General features: G+C 39.2%; 1 long non-coding RNA gene across 1 annotated transcript in view; it reads right to left on the reverse strand.

Annotated features, from left to right (window-relative positions):
* LOC146439341 (uncharacterized) overlaps window positions 1-19,624 on the reverse strand; it is a 560,563-nt gene that overhangs the window by 367,091 nt on the left and 173,848 nt on the right. The window lies entirely within an intron of this gene.

Genomic DNA, 19,624 nt, shown 5'->3' on the forward strand with positions numbered 1-19,624 from the left:
GAAGTGCTTTACAGGCACAGTGCAATCCTGTGCCAATGCACCACCTATCAGAATGACATTAAAACACCTTTCTTACTGTAGGATTTTGGAGCAATAACATTTTCAACTTCTATGGCAACTTTGCCCAGGTTTTTCTGAGTCATTTGAAAGCAATAACTAATTAAACCTCCATGAGTTAAAAAGGTAGTGACAGCACTTTCCACACAAGGTAAATCAGGAAGACTCCCAGAGGTGTCAGACAGGGCTATGCACAAGGTGACAGAGCTGCAGACTGGATCCCTGGGGCATCCCTGTGCTAGTGCCCTGCTTTAAGCATCAGATATTTCACTCCCCCACCCCACATACGCTCTTAATGCTCATCAAATTCTCATTATAACAAAGACACTGTGAAGTGTTTTTAATGCTTCTTGACAGTAAATGCACATTATTAGCTCTAGGTGTTTTTGTTTTGTTTTAATATGTTGGAGGGTTTTGCCTTTTAGTGAGCTGATCTCCCTTATTACTAAACAACTAAAGAAGTAGAAAGTTACCAGGGGCTGCCTACATTAGTCCCCAACGTCTTTTCAGTGTATTAAAGTGTTTTCAATTACCTCCTAATATACCTCCAGGGAGCCTAGGAGAATGGAAGGATTAGTAGAGTAATGAGTTTAAATTATTTAAGGGTTTGGGTTTTTTTTTTCCCTCTTATTATGTGAATTTGTTGGATTTAATCCTAGACCAGAGATATTTGACAGTACAAGACAGGTTATATCTAATGACTAATCTTGATCCTAAATCAAAGGGTTGCAGGAAAATAATATAAAAATGCAAATTGCCCTTCCATCTTCAGAATGATACAGTAAAAAGTGTAGGGAGGTCTGCTGTATTTTGCACTGATTGAAACGATATTTCTGTTTTAGAAGTTTCTGAAACTGATAAGTTTCCTGAATGGCAGATGAATTTTTAGGCAGGAACATCCATAAGGAAAAGAGGGCAGGTGATCCATTTTTACATGATGTAAAAAAATTCCAACAATCAGCCAGTTGTATCAATTTCAGGGGGGCAAACTGAGGCAGCTGATATTTGTGTAGTTCTCTGTGGTAGACAGTGTTATGGGCATTATCACCCAAATACCCAAGCATCCTAATGATATTAGATGTATTTTAGCCTCAATGTCAGGATGAAGTAGAGAAATTTCATTTTCATTGCATTCAGTAATTGGAGATACAGAAATCACACTCTGAAGTTCACACTGAAAGTTCAAGAAGACCAGGAGTTCAACCAACATCTCCTGAGCCCTACTTACAAACCTTATGGGCCAATGATCCACACAAAGCAATAATGCCAATAAAACAGAAATGAAAGCACCAAAATGAAAACCAGACCGTGGTTCTAGAGGGAAGAAAACACATGCTTTACAGATGCTTATCATGGCACAGTCTTCCAATTTCAGTCCACCTATTCTAGTCTGGTATGTTACACTGGTGGTCCTGCCTGTGCTGTAGGCTGCTTTCAAGTCTTTCCTTCTTCCTGCAGTTTTCTGCTCCACCTGGCTATTGTTGAAGGCAAGTCTGATTCAGCTGCCAAGTTCATTTTTCTGAACCTGAAAAATTAGGCTACATAACACTTCCATTATGGTGACTGTCAATATCTTCACCAGAGTTAATGCAATTTTCTTTACCCTGAAGCTGGAACTTGGCTTCTGTCCTGCGTGATCCTGTGAATTAAACATGGGTTTGTTGATGATGGTCCTAATACCACAACTTCAGTTACTGATTTGAAATGAGAGTCTAGACATTTTGCTTAGGCCCTACTTTTTGGAATGGATACCTAATTAATGTGGATTATAAAGTGTAGCATATTCTCAGCAACAGAAAATATGACAAGATCTCAGTGTTCTTCAACTCTGTATTGTCAGCATCACAGCTGTCCTCAATTCTAATGTGTCACCTATGAAAAACACTGGGGATCATAAGAAATCAGTGAAAAACAAAAATTTGTCTGAAAGATATTTCAAATAAAAATCTCAGTTGTCTTATATTGTGAAAGAATATCGAACATATATTGGATAAAGCTGTTGGAACTACAGTAAGTTTGAATATTTTTTCCAGTAGTGTTTTTTCCTTTACAGAAGTAGTTAGTCAAAATATAAACTTTAGGAATAAAAGGTTTGGTTCTGTTTTTTCCTCCCTACACCTCCAGCTCCAATATTGAATTTCTTGAAAAATAGACTCATGTCAGCTTCTTGGAGAGATCCATGGACTAGCATCAAGCAGAGAAACAATCCTGAGTTTGGAATTCCTCATGCTTGGGCAAACCTTTAAACACAAATGAGTCTCTTTGACTTGTATTGACTACATATAGATATCTGTGTGCATATATATATATGTGTGTGTGTGTGTGTGTGTGTGTATGAATACACACATCTATAAGTATGTTTCTTTCCATTTCTTTTTCAACATTTTTTAATTTTGTTTCCATTTTTCTTTCTTCCTCCTCCAAAAAACCCTACTGCAAAACTCTTGGTTTATTCCTCCCAAAAGAGGGGGAAAGATTCTGTGGGCAGGCAAACACCGTCTTTTGTCTCTGCTCTTGTTATGAACACCTGACTCATTTTTAGTCTTCTTCATCCATAATATTATAAGGTATTGTAAGGCTATAACAGATATGATGACTGCTGTTAGTCCAGAGACAGCATTATTCCTCGCTCAAACTTTCATAAGGCTGAGTAATCCTCTATGAGCATGTGTAGAGATTCAATTTGAAATTAAAATCTAAAATATTTCAGATAGATGACCTGATTAGAACAGTATACAAAAAATTATCACAGAAATGAGAACAGCAAAAATGCATCAAAGCCAAAGCTTCCATAAAAGTGATCCAAACATGAATAGTCTTAAAATGGAGACATTTTCCAGTAGTTTACCACCAGAACAGTTCAGAAATCAGAGTCTCATGCTGTACCCAGAAAACACACTTTTCATTGCTTTCACTGTTGCTGTGATCTCTCCTGAGAAACTCAGCCTACAGAAGGTATCAATACCTTATGATGAATGCTGTGAAGAGTGACAAGTGTGTTTTCAAGGAGACTTCTTCCATAGTCATCTACATCTTCATCCTCCTCTCTGGTACCATTAGTCAGCACACTTAAGGGAGTGTCTAGGGTTGCCCAGCCTGGGCAGAACTGTAGATGTATACATCCTAGTTTGGTTAAATCTCATGCTAAAATCCTGACTGCATTCACACACAACCCAGAAGTTAAAATACTGCCTACCTAGCAGGATTCTACCTGCAAACTCCAAAGCAGCAACAGCAGATGGTTTGGCTGGATGTTAAATTCTTCCCCACATCCCCAGGACATTCTGCCTGCTAAGAGTTACTACCCAGAGGCACAGGAACCCAGAAGTGGGGAAGAATGTGCACACATAGCCCAAGTGCCCTCCTCCTGCTCTTTGTAAAGTGTGTTAATGTGAATAGATTGAAAGTTTTAGCCTGAAGTAAATTAAATACATTATGTATAATGGCAAATTATGCAGATTTATACCAGATAATCAGTTGGTGTGCTTTCCATTAAAGACAGCTAATGTCCAAATAGAATAGTTTGAACTTGAACAAATAAGTTCAGATTGTTCCCACTGGGCACATCACTTCAGACTCCTATCACAGTACCCTGTGATAGTCTCCAAAAGCACTGCTTCCTATCATGTTCATGTTTCAACTTGTTCTTTTTTGAACTTTCATGGACCCACCCACCTCCATCCCTCAACTCCTTTACTTTGGACAGAGAGACTAAAAATGGGTTCTTCACTGTGCTGTAGCAAGCAAAATACAGTGTAGAGAGAGTTTGGAACCCATTTCTGATGGGAGGAATTCTCTGGACATTGCCACTTTGATAGGTTTTGACAAGGAAGAGCAGGATGAAGGATGATGGAAGGATGATGATACTGTGTTTGATGAGAGGAAAAATTGGAAAAGACAACCATGGGCCCAAACAATGCTTTCCCAGAAAAAAACAATTGGAATTTGTGCTCAGGCTTCTCTCAGAAAACTTCCTATTTGTTCCAACATAGCAAAGGGAGCAATGGCTCTCTAAAGAATGATGCACCGATTCAGTGGGAATAATTGAATTGGTTTATTCAACTTGAAGAAGAGGAGACAGAGGGGAGACCTCTTTGTGGTTTTTAATATCCTCATGAGGAGGAGCAGAGGGGCAGGTACTGATCTCTTCACTCTTGTGACCAGAGAAAGGACTCGAGGAAATGGCATGAAGCTGAGTGAGGGCAGGTTTAAGCTGGATATCAGGAAAAACTTTTTAATACAGAGGGTGGTTGGGCACTGAGACAGGCTCCCCAGGGAAGTGTTTACAGCACCAAGCCTGTCTGAGTTCCAGAAGCCTTTGTACAGTACTCTCAGGCACATGGTGTGACTCTTGGGGCTGTCCTGTGCAGGGCCAGGACCAGGACTCAGTGATCCTGATGGGTCCCTTCCAGCTCATCATATTCTCTGATTCTATGAATTGTACTCTCGAAACTAACCCACTAGACCCTGACCTTGAAAATTTGTACTGCCAGAGAGAGACCTTCTCTGTAACATCAAGAAATTTCTACTATCTGTCGCTCCTCTTCCATCATTTGTTCTCTTGCCATGCAGGTTGTAACCACTGCAGGAACAAGATGTTTCTTACCATGTTTACACTCTACCTAGTAGTGTAGAGACCTTGTTTAGGTTGGTGCTTCATGTTAATATAATCCTGTCTCCAGATATGAATGCTCCCATCATTCCCCAGGAAGAGCAGAGCCAAATGATCAGCATTAAAAACTCTGTGAGCTTGGACAAGGCCTATCCTTTGGACAATAAGGTACAGCGTTCACAGCACTTAACAAAATCAAACTTTTGAGAAATCTAAGCTCAACCTGGATGATCCAGGCCTCAGGTCTAGTATTCAGCTGTCAGAGAAACCCATAATCTGGAGAGCCCAGAGAGAAATTACATGGAGCCCTGGCTTATTTCCTGAGAAGAAATTTAAGTCCCTTCATGGCAGCAAGCCCTTGACACTCTGGCCCCTAAATTTGGAAGAAGCATCCCAGCAGAGACATCCAAGCTGGGCCCCCAGTGGGAGTCCCACCAGCTCAGTTCAGAGGAAAGATTGTGGGCACAGCAGCTGAACTAAGACTGAGAGATCTGACAACTTTGCTGCCCTAAATTATCAGACACAGCTGAGCAGCACATATGGCACAGACTGAAATGACACTGCAGCCTTTCTCTTGTAAAGACAGTTTCCTGATGAAGTGTCTTATTCAGCAATCACAAAATATAAGAAATTGAGGATTCTTTTTCCTTCTTCCTTTAATAGTACCACTAAGCTTGTGCCTGTTTAAAGGGCATATTGATTTTTGTTTCATGCAGAGAAACTGTAGCTTGTTAGGAAGAGTACTTTTTTTTTTTTGTTTGCTTTGAGGGAGTTTTGTTGGTTTTGTTTGGCTTTGGGGTTTTTTTAGGTATTTTCTTTTTTTTTTTTTTTTAATCCATCCTAGCACTGCAGGTGCATTATCTGCTCTTTGGATGTAATCTTTAATGCTTTCATAGGGAGCCCATATAAAGAGGTCCAGACTTACAAGGCAGGATTTCTGGTACACATACCATGTACTGGTTTGTCAGTTCTACCCTGCCATTTCAGAGAGACTTTCTAGATTGTTCAGTTGAACAGTCTGATCACATTCATCTTCAGAACATAAATATGACATCAGCCTAATAAGTCACATCAAACCTTCTTTCACATGGACCCAAATTGCTTGTGGGTCCCTCACTGGGGAGATGTATTTTTTTCTGATCTTGCAATTTATAAAAAAGAGAGATATTGTATTAATGAACAATCAACCACTGTATTGTTCATAATTTTTTTATTCTACAGTTTACATTTGATCTTTGGTTATGAGAGATAACCTCAGTAAGACTGACAGTGCTAACAGTTCTAAATGTCTTTGCTTTATCAAGCACCAGTAATAAGGAGGCCTGAATACCACCCTTACTCTTCACTGCTTTGGTAACACCAGCAAATAAGAAAGGCTGGGCATTATTATACCGATGCAATATTTGCTAGGCTGTTACAGCTTTCATCATACAGCTAAACTCTTATCACAAGCTACAACACAGATGAGAACCCTGTATTTGGGCAAATGACATATTTCGGTTTACTTTGTTATTTTTTGTCCCCCAGTTTATATATTATATAGGTAATGAATACATTTTATTTTTACCAAAACATTTTTAAAATTTAAAATGGTTTTTCAATTCCACTGGATGTTTTTTTGAGTGACAAAAAATTAAAAGAAGGTGGATTAAAATACAGAGCAAACTGAAATCTTCAGAAAGAAAACACTTTTCTCTCTACAACTTCCTTGGTTTCTTTCTGAAATTAAATGTAATAAAATACTGGGTCAGTTTGAAGAATAAAAGTCTTGTATAACTTCAAAAGAAAAGTGGGCATTTTTACTTATTATGTGTAATTTACCTACATTGCTTCTGCTATGTGTAGCAGTGTTATCAATGCAGATAGAAAGCACTGTACAACAGGTAAATTACATTATTTATGGATTTTTCACATGGTCCTTCATTCCCAAGAGATTTCATTTGCTATTTCATCTCACTTTTACATCTTAAATCAATACCTGTATTGGCATATATCAGGGACAAACAGTACCAATTACTGGTAAATTAGACCAGGCACTGGTTTCTAATAAAGGTGTTGCTCATGGCTATATGTACCATACCTTATCATTAATAATTGTGTGTTCTGGCAGATCCTAGCAGTTTTGACCTGAGCTTTTCATCAGTATTTGTAATAGCACAGGAATGTTCTGTGGACTATATTATTTCACATTATTCCTATGTGAAGAGCTGCTCAATAGTGCAGTGGCCTTTCTTTGCCTGAATAACAATGGCAGTACTGATTACCCTTAATAACATTATTATGCTGTGTGCACAAATCAAGCACGAAGAGCAATCTGGTGGAGAATTAGATTGTTTTAAAAAAACTGATCTTTATTCTTGCTACATGTCTGCTGAACCTTGAAAACAGTAATGAGATGGCCTTTAAATTCCTACAGCTTTGATAAGAGATGAGAGGTGCAGCCAAATGCATTTCTTCCAGTTTGGTAGCTATAGCTTGCAGGCACTGCTCTGCCTAGAGGTTACTTACAGTGGAAGTTATGAAAGAAAGATGTGAACTGCATATGTAGTTGGCACAGATTTATAAATATTTTTATGGCACATTTTATGTAGAAATATGGAGCTATTATACCTCAATCAAAAAAGCTCTCAAAGGAAATGAAAAGCAAAAATCCCATTAGTGGCTGAACTGGTTCTAGAGAATCAAGATAATACTAGATAAAAATGTTAAAAAACAAAAGGCGAATTTGGTTTTGTTTTTATGCAGCCCTCTCCTGATATAATCAGTTGCTCATAAAAGGATTTTTTATATAGCCATACAGAATAGCTGCCAAGGCTTTTCTGGTTCTTCTTACACCCCAAAGTGTCTGGATAATGCCTCCTAAACTCAAATTGCGCACCATGACCAGATTTCCCCTTTTTTCAAGGGATCAAGACTTTATTAGAAGAGGCATGAAACATTCAAACACAGACATCAATGAAGGCATGAATATATGTTGAAGGCCTCAATAACCTGAGGCCTTCAACATATATGGTTTACACCAGCCACATCTTTTTATTTTGCCCTATGCTGCCAAAGAACTCGACACAGGTTGAAAGCAAATTTAAAGACTCAGGGCAAGGACAGCCCTTGAGAGGATTCTAAGTGGCTCTTTCAGCTTTTTAAGGGAGATTCAGTAGTCATGGGAATTTGAACCATTTAATTGAATTTCAAATTCATTTAATTGAATTTGAATGAGGAAGCCATTTGGCAGCTCCCTGCAACAACCCATCCTTGTAAAAATCGGTTCTTGTTGGTCTGGACAATATTGTCTTCTGATCCATTCGTTGTTTGGTGTTATTTCTGAAGTGCCTGGTTAATGGACACACTTCCAAATATATCCTTGTGTGCCCTTGAAGTGTCCTCTTATTTTACTCCCCCTGCCTTATCCAATACTTCAAGGCCTTTTTTGGCATTCTTTTGTACTTATATCCCATCTCTTACAAATCCTTTCCAGGCAAGGTAATTTAGCCTTAGGCAACACACTTGAGCAAATGATACAAAAAATATAGGTATTTGGTCTAGAAAACTAATGAAAGAAAACTTTTGATGACTGCTGTTGTATCCAAAGAAGGCTTAACTTAGTGCAAATTACAGTAAAACTGCCTATTCTAATGGAGAAGTTGAACAAAAATGAAGCAGAATTTTCCACAACAGTATCTTCAGGAAATTGTTTTACTTTCTAGTCTAATAATGTGCTACAGTTGTCACACTTAGAAAATATAAGTCCACTCTCATCAACACGTTGTGCATGGCTGAGGGATGTAGTTTCTCTGCAATGTGCGCTTTCTAGTGTTTCAAGGGTCCAAGGATGTACCAGTTCAGCTCCTGCAACAGGGCATGTAGCTGCCAGGTTCTCATATGCACAGTGTACCTCACATATCTTTACAATCACAGAGATTGGGTGCACAGGTAGAGATGGGAAGAACGCCTAAATCTTACTGGCTTCAAATTTTGCCTCCTCCTCAGCCTGTCCAGTTCAGCAAATTATCCCAGACTGCTCTTGTGGCTGCAATAACTTGCAAAACAGAGACACCAGGTGCTGGGTATGTGAGAGCAGAGGAGATGACTCAGAAGAAACTTTCACTAATTGCATAACTCTTCTGGGTCTGCTGCCAGTTGGCAGAGTGCAGCAGCTTCACTAAGTTTCACTCACTGTGCTGCTCACTTCTAGATTGGGGGGCAGCATCTTTCTCCACTCAACTTGAATTTAAAAAAAAAAAAAAAAAAGTGAGGTGTTTCCACCCACCTCACTGCTGATGCCTGTCAAGAAGCAGAGATGCCTCTCCAAGGCTAATGCTATTCAAAGAGTTTTTAAGTTCTTTAATTTACATCTGAGGATCTGGGAAGGAAATCACCTTTTCTAGCTAGAACAGCACCAGACTGCAGCATAGGAGGTTCTCTCAAGTGGCTGAGATACAAAAAACTTAAGGTGAACCATTATTATGAATTCAAACAGTAATGCCAGAGCTTCTTCCTTCCTCGAGCAAGCACAAATTTGCCATTTCATAGTTAAATTAGAAGCCTGACTATTTTGCCGTAACTCTTTAAATAAACACTGAAAGACAAGCAGCACCTGATCTTTCCCGTAGGAAAAACAGCAGAGAATTAAAAACTTTTCTTCTACCAGCTCATCTTCCCACAGTAACAACAAAGACAAAACGCTTTCAGGTAGGCTGTTTTTAGACTGGTGGGTTATGGATCCCCTGAAGACCTTAGAAGTGTGAATGACAGAAATGGGACATGATGAAGACTATCCCACATTCTGGGCAATTTTCTCTCCATTCTTAAAGCCTGAATCCTGACTACTTTCCAAACATCCAGTTTCCCTGAAGCATCACTGTAACAGCCTTATTCAGAAAGTCAGCCTTCAAAATGTCAGTTCAAAATAGGTTGCAGATGTTTTGCATGAGGAGATTGATTCCTGTAATTAATTTCTTGCTTTGATTGAACATAGCTCTGGTGGGTCTCAGTTCCCTCTTTCCTTCTCCTGTTTATTCTCAGGAATGTAAATTCACAAACCATCAGGATACAAACTATGCTGAATTGAACTACCTTCATTCCTCTGCATCTTGACTTAGCCCATGAAGTCCTCATGTCTGGGGAGGGAATAATCAGCAATTTTAATTTCTTTGAAATAAAGAGAAGTTTTTCCAGTCCCTGACATGATATGTTCTTTCTCTTCATTAAGGAAAATAAAAAAAGCCTATATGGCAGCCGTGAAATACCAGGGACAGCACACTGCATGTGTAGGTGCTCTACACCTAACTATTGAATTTTCTCCTTTTGCTTAGCAATCTAGTATCTGTGGTTTTCTGCTTGTCTATCACTTGACTGTTGTAAAAGCTCTGTATGTTTATAAATATGCATCAACTAGACTCAGAAAATAAGGTACAGCAAGGAGGGAAGTGATCTGTCCCAAGTCACTCAGCTCAATGGCAAAATGTCACAGAAGAAATTAAGAACCTTGACTCCCATTCGCCTGTTTTTCTTCATCATTCAGGCAAAAACAATAAGCTGTTCCTGTCTGCAAAAGTCCTGCCAAAAAGATGGCTTTATCTGGGCCATTTAATTCTGCAGTAGGCAGGAGCCTTGACTGCTGCCAGTGCCCCCAAACCTTTGGCACTCTTCTCATTGCTTCCTCCAGAGCCAAGCCACAGAAACCTGCTTGTGACTGAAAGCTCAGGAATCCCAGTGCCAGCTCACTTCTGCTTAGCTTAGCAGTCACATCAGGATCTGAAGGCTCTGCCTTCCAAACCAGTGCCTGCATCTATTTGATTATGGAAATGCATGCAGAGGTCCAGTTAGGAAAAAATCCTAGCCTGCCTGAAATACTAATGGAATAACCCATCTACCCAGGGAGAAAAGCATCCAAGTAAAGGCTGCTTAGTAGATATTTAATACTTTTAACCCTCGGTGGTGAAGCAAAAGTCAAGGCTTTGTATTTGATGAGTGTGCTTCAAACCATCTCACCTCGTCTCACAGGGTACAGTTGTAGAGAGGCAGAGGAGCACAGAAAGCATGCAGCAGAGAGTGTATGATAGAAACTAAACAGGACCTGGCATCTGCTTACATCTGTCAAAACTACTCTTTAAAGGATTTTTAGTCTGAAAAAAAATAGCTTGGGAGGGGTTTAATACATAAATTAGGAAGGATACAAAGAAGATGCATTAAGAGCAAGTGCTCCTTGTCTCTTCCACAAGAACTAACAGGAACCAAACAGGGATCCTAGGAGCCATATCCAAGGCAAAGGAAGATTTGGTTTACTACAGGTAGCAGGTCTGTGACACTTCTGGACAAAAGAAGCTGAAATGGTTGCTAGACATTTATGCCAAATAGAAACTGTTCTAAAAAAATCATTAGGGTTTAGGAAATGCACTAAAAATAGAAGGCATGTTCTAAAAGAAATCAGAGGTTGGGAAAGTAACAGGGATAAGAAGCACTAAATGTTCACCCTCTTCTTGCTTGTTTGTAACCAAGTAGTACTGCTACAGCTAAAAACAGAGTACTGAGTAGATAAATCTCTTGTTTGACCAGTATGGCAGTTCTGTTTCATTCTTATACCAAATTTTTCCCACTCAGGCTTGCCACAAACTCCTCACAAATATTTAGTTTTGCTCTAATAGGATGAACCCTGTTGGTCAGGTCTGAAAACAGAGTAATTAGGAAAGCATTTCTTCTGTTGCAGGGGAGAACACTGAGACCTCGCACCATTAACCTGAATATTTGCCTCTGAGTGGTTTCCTCACCCACACTGACCACAAGACTCCGCAATACTGCACCACTGCTCAGTCACGTGGACAAACATATCATTTATGCTTGATCTCAATGCACCACCATTCAGTTATTCCCATTAACTAGTTCTCTTCCATAGGAAAAGAAACATATTTCTGTTTATTTAACATAGTACACCTACAGGCAAATTAGTCTAACAAATCGAGACCAATATTGACTGTTGGTGTAAAGACAACAATGGTGAAGGATTTCACTTCCCTACGTATACCTAATTCCTGGCTAACATGCTCTAATGAGATTGTTACAAGCAGGGGAGGGTAATTCATTTTTCATAGTCTCCCTCACCTCTCAGCCTCTCTACTGAGTTTGACAACCAGGAGGGAGACAATTAGCAGCTATGGTGAGGTGGATGCATATTTTATGAGTTAGCTGGCAGAGCAGACACTCCATTTTCTTTAATGTGTTTAGACAATGGGCTGGGGTGAACTTGAACTGCTGACCCTGTGCAATAAACCACCATGTGGTATTACCACCCTCTTGAGCCCTATGCCTCAGAAGACTAATTTTTAAAGTTTCACTTAAAGCAGTTATTTAAGGGAGAAAAACCTAACAATCATAACACTTGTAGAGAGAAATCACACACTAAAGGGCTTTGCTTGTTTTTCATTAAAGATAGCTACAACTGTATCATTAAACTACCCAAAGCAAATCTGAACAATCAGGCCACTTGCCTAGTTTTAATAGCATAGTAACACCAGAAGTTCAACTATCAGCCTGAATTTTAGTCTTATAATGTACAGATACATACTGTATCTGCACATATAGCAGCAGCATGATGGATGTTCTCCTCAGAGAGCTGTGATGGTAGCATCAACAGGTGACAGGGCAGTTGCCTTTTTAGTGGTACCTGGAAGAAGGGATGCAAAATGCAGCTGAAAGAGCTTATAAACCCAAGTTCTCGTACACTTAGATGATAGAGTATGAAATCTTCAAGCAATAGACTATTTTCTTTCACTAATATGACTACATGTCATGCTGCCCATTTAATCTTTCATTCTCAAGAAAACATTTTATCCTACTGGAGAAAGCATACATGCCGTAGACCATACTTAGACTATATTCAATCGAAGTTCAAGTGCATGAGAAAATAATTATTTTAAATATTTAAAATAATTATTTAATTTAAATATTTAAAATAAGTAATTAATGAGAAAATAAAAGTTACTTGTTAAATACTGTTTGATCAGTTAGAATATGTTCTAATGATACAAATCAAGGCACTATTAGCAACTTGGAAACTACTGTCCCCTGAATGGTTCAAGTGAGGAAGTCTAGATCCTTGGCCATGTGGGTTTGCCAGTGTCTACAAATACCTCTTCAGTAAACTTTAGGGGGTAAAATTAGAAGTATTGTGTCTTTGTTTTGAGGTCATTTCAACTGACTAGAACCTTCGGATTTCTTTGAAAACAGCTTCAAAATTAATTTTATTTACGGGACTGAATCCAAGAGACAGGCACAATTAGGTCTAATCTTTGAGAAAGTACAGGACTTGAAAGAAGCTCCACGCAGCTGTGCTGTTTCTTCTTTTCCTTCCCTTGCTTCCCTATACCCAGTTCCCTTTGATTTTTTTATCTTTCATGTGTCCCTAGTGACAGTTCCAGTAAAGCATTCATTTGTTCAGGAAACTTCACTAAAATTAATCCACTAATATCCTGACAGTTTCCAGCAGCAAACAACCTTTCTGTAGAAAAGTGCTGAATTGGTCATCAGCTGACTCATGCATTCCTGCTCAGCAGGGAAGCTCATATCACAAACAGGACAGCTTTATTTATTTCAAAATCATGACAAGCTCCCTGTCCAAAGGCACCAGCAGTGTAAGTAGATAAACATAGGAATGAAATTGTGTATAGCAATAGCTACAATTATTATTAAAGTATTTAGTTGTGCTTCAGCTCCTTTTGGGAGCCTGGATCTCTCCAAGAGGAGTGGGTGGGATTTAAGAATATTACAGGAACAACCTTAATCTTCCCCTAAGGGGTAGCCTGGGTAACTTAAAGTAAATTCAATCTCTAAAATCTGGTAGAGTTCAAAAATGTAGGGTTCAGCAGAACAATGTGCAAAAACTGCCTGGGGGTCAGAATAACTGACCTAACAGTATTCATTTTTCATGCTGCTTTATTTACAGCAGATAGTGTTTTCTCCTTCATGTAGCAACACCTGAATAGTGTTACATCTTTGTAATGGCAATTTCTGGCTAGTGAGCCTGTTCCAAGTGGGCATGAAAGAGCACTCAATGGCAGGTAAATTACTTACCCACGTTACTAATTTGCCTTGGCAGCCTGTTCCAATGCCTAAGCACTAAACAAAATAAAAGGAAAAGTATAGATGGGTAAGGAAGGGTGAGAAAAGAGGATGTTAATGAAAAATAACCTGGTTTGAAAGCAGTTCAATGTGGCCAAAAGCCTGAGAACACTCCCAAGAAGTCCAGCTTCAATCGTTTCTACTGTGATGCGCATATGCTGTAAAGAGAATATTTACAAACTCAACTTTTTGTCAGTCAGGGAATTATAAGAAACTGAATCTCATTCCAAGTTCATTAATTTAGTGGGAGCATGTGAACATGGGTAAGCACTTGTATAAATGGCATAATAAATAAAAATCGTTCCATTGATGATATCCTCAGGTTTATAGCACATAAGGGATATATCCATTGCAAAAAACCCTCCACAATCCAGCTGACTTTCCAAGCCAAATACATTTATATAACTCATTATTCCTCAGTGGGAACAATCCCTTCCACACTGCTGCCCCATGGGAATTAGCCCTTTCATATATGGAGCCTAAGTTTTGATCAGCCACTTCAGCATCTGAGGAATCCCTCCCTGCACAGGCAAACTGCAGAGGCTGCAAGAGCACATGACAGTGGGGCCTAAAGTCATTCCCTGGCAGATGAACTCCATGGCTGCTAACTTTCCCAAGCACGTTGAATTTAATACTTTACACACAGCTAGGCAGGGCTTGCTCCTGAGGCAAATGAGGAGTAACTTAACCTGCCTGACCTTGCATGGGTGAAGTTGTGGAGAGCTCCCATTAACTGAGCTAGGGAAGCAGGAACAGAAAGCCTGGGAGATTCAGGAAAGGATGGCCTTCTAAATTGATATATCTGTTGAAATTACTTTCTTGCTTAAAAGCAGATAGGTCAGCACACTGAACCTGACTGTGTGCAAGACCTCTACTCCTCCAACACGAAAATTTCAACTAATGCCAGCAAAACACCATTATCCCTACTCAACACTCTGCTTAAGATCCCAGAGGGTACTTGCAGATCAGCTTTTTGCTACGAAGTAAAATGATATCCTAACAACAATACAGAGCTTTGTGTCAAAGAACCTGTTTTCCTCCCAGTGGTGTGTGATCCCCAAAAGAATAACCTCTGGCCCTGCTCTTATCCAATTAGACATCTATTAATTAGACCCATGAAAACTACCTTCAATTTTACTTCTGACAAAACACTTTTTAGGAATTAAAATATGCTCACTTACTGTGATCTAAAAAGTTATAAAGACTTCCAATTCCAACTTCTTTCACATGAGGACACTTGACTAACCATTCAGACCCAGAACCACTGACAAAACTTAAACGGAAATCATATTATTTAAACAGACACATTACACAGAAATTACACACAAATATTCAGTGGTTTTATCGCTCACAGTGACAGAAATAGATTTGACTAATTTTAGGGCTACTTGAACTATCTCTGAAGGACTAAACATGTTAGATACAATTCCCCTAAGTACTTCAGAAATATTATGAATGAAATAGATCATTCTATCCATTCTTCAGTCAAATCTGACCATCATCCAGCCAAGTTTCTCCAAGAAAACTACCAGCCACTGCTGAGACCTTTAGCAGAACACCACATCACTAAGTCTGTATTTCCTTCTCTGATTTAAGACTGCCTTTCCGATCTCCCCTTGAAATCTCTGCTTTATTTCTTCTCCTTCAAAATCTTCAGAATAAAAGTAAAGGCAACCCCAGAGGCTTCAAGGGGTTTATTTTTCATTCACTCCTCATCTTTGTTTTCCTGACACAGCTGACAGCAGATTTGGGCTATCAGCTGTATACTTCTGGATTATTCTCAGATGAACAAAAAAAAAGGAAGAACATCCAGCAAAGCAGGGAGGTGAAAATGCCAATCTATATGGTCTCAGAGTAACAGAGGCTTCAGAACTGAATACTTCTATATACCCTTCTAAATTTAGAAATACATGAAGAATGGAAAGATATAAAGACAAAAGACAACCATAAAGTTATATAAGAATCAGAGCACAAGCCACAAGTCAAGAGTTAAAAATAAGGCAATGGGGAATAAGACTAGAGACCAACATAAAAACTGTAATACATTAAGGATGGAAATTAGGTCATGGCTGAAGAAGAAAATAGGGCAGAAATAGCCAGAAATGAAGAAAAATAGAGATATGGGGCCCCCAACATAATGACATGACACTCTTGGAGTGAATCCAAGGGAGGGCCATGAGGATGCTCAAAGGACTGGAGCACCTCTCCTAATGCTGAGAGTTTGGGCTGTTCACCCTGGAGAAGAGAAGACTCTGGGAAAATGTTGTAGAACCTTCTGGTATCTAAAGTGGATTACAAGAGAGCTGAAGAGGGACTTTTTACAAAGGCATGGGGTGATAGGACAAGGGGTTAGGTTTAGATTAGATATTTGGAAGAAATTCTTCATTACAAGGATGAGGAGGCACTGGAACAGCTTGCATGATGGAGTAGTTGATGTCCCATCCCTGGAAGTGGTCAAGGCCAGGCTGGGCAGAACCTGGAGCAATCTGGTCTAGTGGAAGATGTCCCTGTCATGGCAGGGGGCTGGAACTAGGTGATCTTTAGGGGGACTTCCAACCAAAAACATTCTGTGATTCTATGACCAGACCAGGCATCAGGTAAAGGCTCTTAGGAATCAGAATTAAGACAGATTCTGATTATATTCTCCAGTTAAATAACCAAGAGATCCTCATGATAGATATTCAATACGTTACATACAACATTGATAAGAACATATAAAAGAAAAAGCTCTGTGACACCCAAAGGACTGACAGCAGCTGACCCATAACAGCTGCTTTTGTTTATTGCAGCAACTTCAGCTTTTCTTTGGAACAGATATGGTCAGAGTAAGAGTATCCAGCATGCAATTAATGCACAGACACTTATTTTAGTTGAAAGGCAAAGAAAAACAAGTTTCAACTTTATTCAGCTCCTGTCCTTAAATGCTTTACCAGTTGCCAGGCAGGAGAGGTTACTTTTACAGCCAGTAGCTCTATAGACTAGTGGCATTTGAAGCAAGGTGAGCTTTTTTCATTTGTTTTGGGTGGTTTGTTTTCCCTTGTTTTCCAGGTGGGACAAAATGTACTTGCTTTGGAAAAACAGTTTAGCCATTGGGTCTTGCATTTACAAGGATAATTTTTTTCTGCCTCACAAAATGCTACAATGACATGTCTTGTTTATCTGACTGAAATTATGTCATCTTAGAAGATGGATACTGAGCCCTGCTGTCAGCATTAGCTAAAATGTTAAATGAGAGCAGGGGAAAAAAAGGCATAATCCAGCCTCTACCAAAAAGCAAAACTTCAGTATTTTTGAACTTCAGGTTGCTTAAACTTTGGGGGTCTTAAACTTGATTTCATTTTGCTTTTATTACAATCAGTCCCCTAGACCCAAGACTTATGTCTCTTCCTTACCTGTTTGGAGATTATAATGCTAACTTAAAATCTGTGAGATCTTAAAAATAAATTCAAATGTATTTGTTTTAGATTTCTGCATTCTTCTCCTTGAGGCAATGCACAAGCTCTGACTACAAATTTTCCTCTCCTATAGCTTGGACAGCAACTGCATTTCATTTGTTTGCTCCTGTAAGGTGAGAAATCACATTTAATCACATACCCCCAGATGTCCAGATGTTTAAGAAACAGAGGAGACGTGGCAACATGGTGTCCCTTTGAACAGTCTTGGCTGTTGCTGGAAACAAGTTGTGCAGGTGAAAAGCTCACCAGAGAAAAGGCAGCAGCACAGTTTCTAAAGTATTTCCCATTTATTACCTTTGTCTGGTATAAATAAAAAAAAAAAAAAGGTTTTTTCCTGATCTCTTTCATTTAGCTCAGAAAGAATAGAAAAATATTTAACATGACAGCAATATGTCTGGCTGTAATAAACACCACCACATTTCACCTCATATTTGGAAAGCTTTGCCTCTCCCAGATTCTACATGGAATATTGTATTTTCTTCGCTCTAGGATTATTACAGTGTTTTCAGCACTGATAAACTGCCCGTGAACTGCAGAGCTGCAAGGTCATGACCCACAAATTAAGATGCACTTCTTCCCTGTGAAACTGTGAAAGGTTCTTTTCCCCTTCCTTAATCGGTTAAGTGCAGGCTGGACAGAATCCTTAAAGGTGAGAAAATCAGTGCTAACCAGGAGGATGGGACAAGATCATTTCATGGGTCTTCACCATCTGTGTTTCTGACAGCTGACCCAGCAGATGAAATCTGTGGCACTGCATTTACACCTCAGTGGTTGGATACTAATGCTTCATGGCAGACACTGTCTCTACATAATTAGAATACAGGCTTATGTGAGGTAGAAAACCACCAGTAGACTAATTAATTGTGGCAGGTAGCACATGCTTCTCCATTTCCTAGTAATTAACTGGCAGGGAATAGATTTTTTAAACAACCCACTTTTTTAATTTAAAAAAATAGTTTGTAGGAATTCCACAATAAATACCAACGAAGAAGTGGAGGATACTTTCAAGTGTTCTGGTAAGTTTGCTTCTGTTACATTCAGATTCAGGCAAACTGCTACTAGATCCTTACAGATATAACAAAGAATCTACAGATATTTTGTGGATCTCAGGCAAGAGGGAAATGGCAGAAAATTTGGATTTAAAAAAGATCGTGACTTAAGGTTATTTTAGATTGTTAGAAAAAGAATTTCCTTAGATGAGGAACAGTTATCCACCACATCTACTGAAGATTTCTCATCCATCAATTATAGATATACTGTGATCTACATTAAGATCATTCAACTCAAAAATTTAGCATAAAAAAAACTTGCAAATAAATATATTTTAATAAAGGAAAACATAATCACATGATCGGTGATTGGAAATTGTTACACCTGTCCACCAGGAAATCACCTTCTAAACCCCTTGGACTCTCATATCTTCCCTCTCACCAAAAAAAAAAAAAAAAAAAAACTCTACAGGTAGGAGGAAATAAGACATTCACTGATGACAATAAGTCTGATCCTGTGTGAATAAAGGTGAGATTTTTTTTTTCACTGTTGAAATCCACTGCTGTTCACTAGCTACATTTTTCAAAATTACAAGTCATACACCTTGCCAACATCTGACATAACAAAACAGTTTCCTGGTTTCTGTGGGTACTTGGACACTAGAAAGGTAGCTAGAAGCTACTTTCCCCCTTCTACAATTCTCCAGTGCACAGACCCCAGAGGGTCACTGATCTGAGAGGATTGCATGCTCTCCTATTGCAGCTGTTGAGAAAAAATTCCCAGAGGGCTTAACTCAAGATTTTGAAAGCTTTAGATTTGTTTTCAAGATGCAGTAACAAAAGACCACAGCTGAAATCCAAATGGGTTCTCTTGTGTGTTTGTTGTGACATAATAACCAAACCTCCCAGAAGGAGGCTGGCTGCTGACCTCAGCTTCTAGGTGCATCCACCAAGACATGTTCAACGCACGGGCAGAATGGATACCCACAGGCACTGCTGTAAAATCCTCCATCAGCAGGGTTTACTTACATTGTGGGACACTGAGACTGATGTTATATTTTATTAGTTGGTAGGCTATTTTGAACACTGGCTTCAGAGCAACAGTAAAGGTAGCATTCTTTTTTGTGTCTTCCTTAAATCTGGGGTTTACTATGGGTAAGAGGTTTCTCCATATAAACAAAGTTCCTTGAAACTCACAAATGAAAGCCCCTCTAAGAGCACTAAGAACTGTCTGCTTTAGGCCTTGTATTACAAAATTGGACATTGTAGAGTCCCCACAGAAGTTCTTTTCTCTCTTTCCTCCATTCCTGCCCTTTCCTGAGCAGTTCACCTCCAGAGAAGGCTGGATGGGCACAGGCCTGCTCCAGCCCTGCTAATCACTGACACAGACCTGTTGA

Source organism: Lichenostomus cassidix, chromosome 3, assembly GCF_008360975.1.
Source record: "Lichenostomus cassidix isolate B80296 chromosome 3, HeHo_3.0, whole genome shotgun sequence".
Classification (NCBI taxonomy): Eukaryota; Metazoa; Chordata; class Aves; order Passeriformes; family Meliphagidae; genus Lichenostomus; species Lichenostomus cassidix.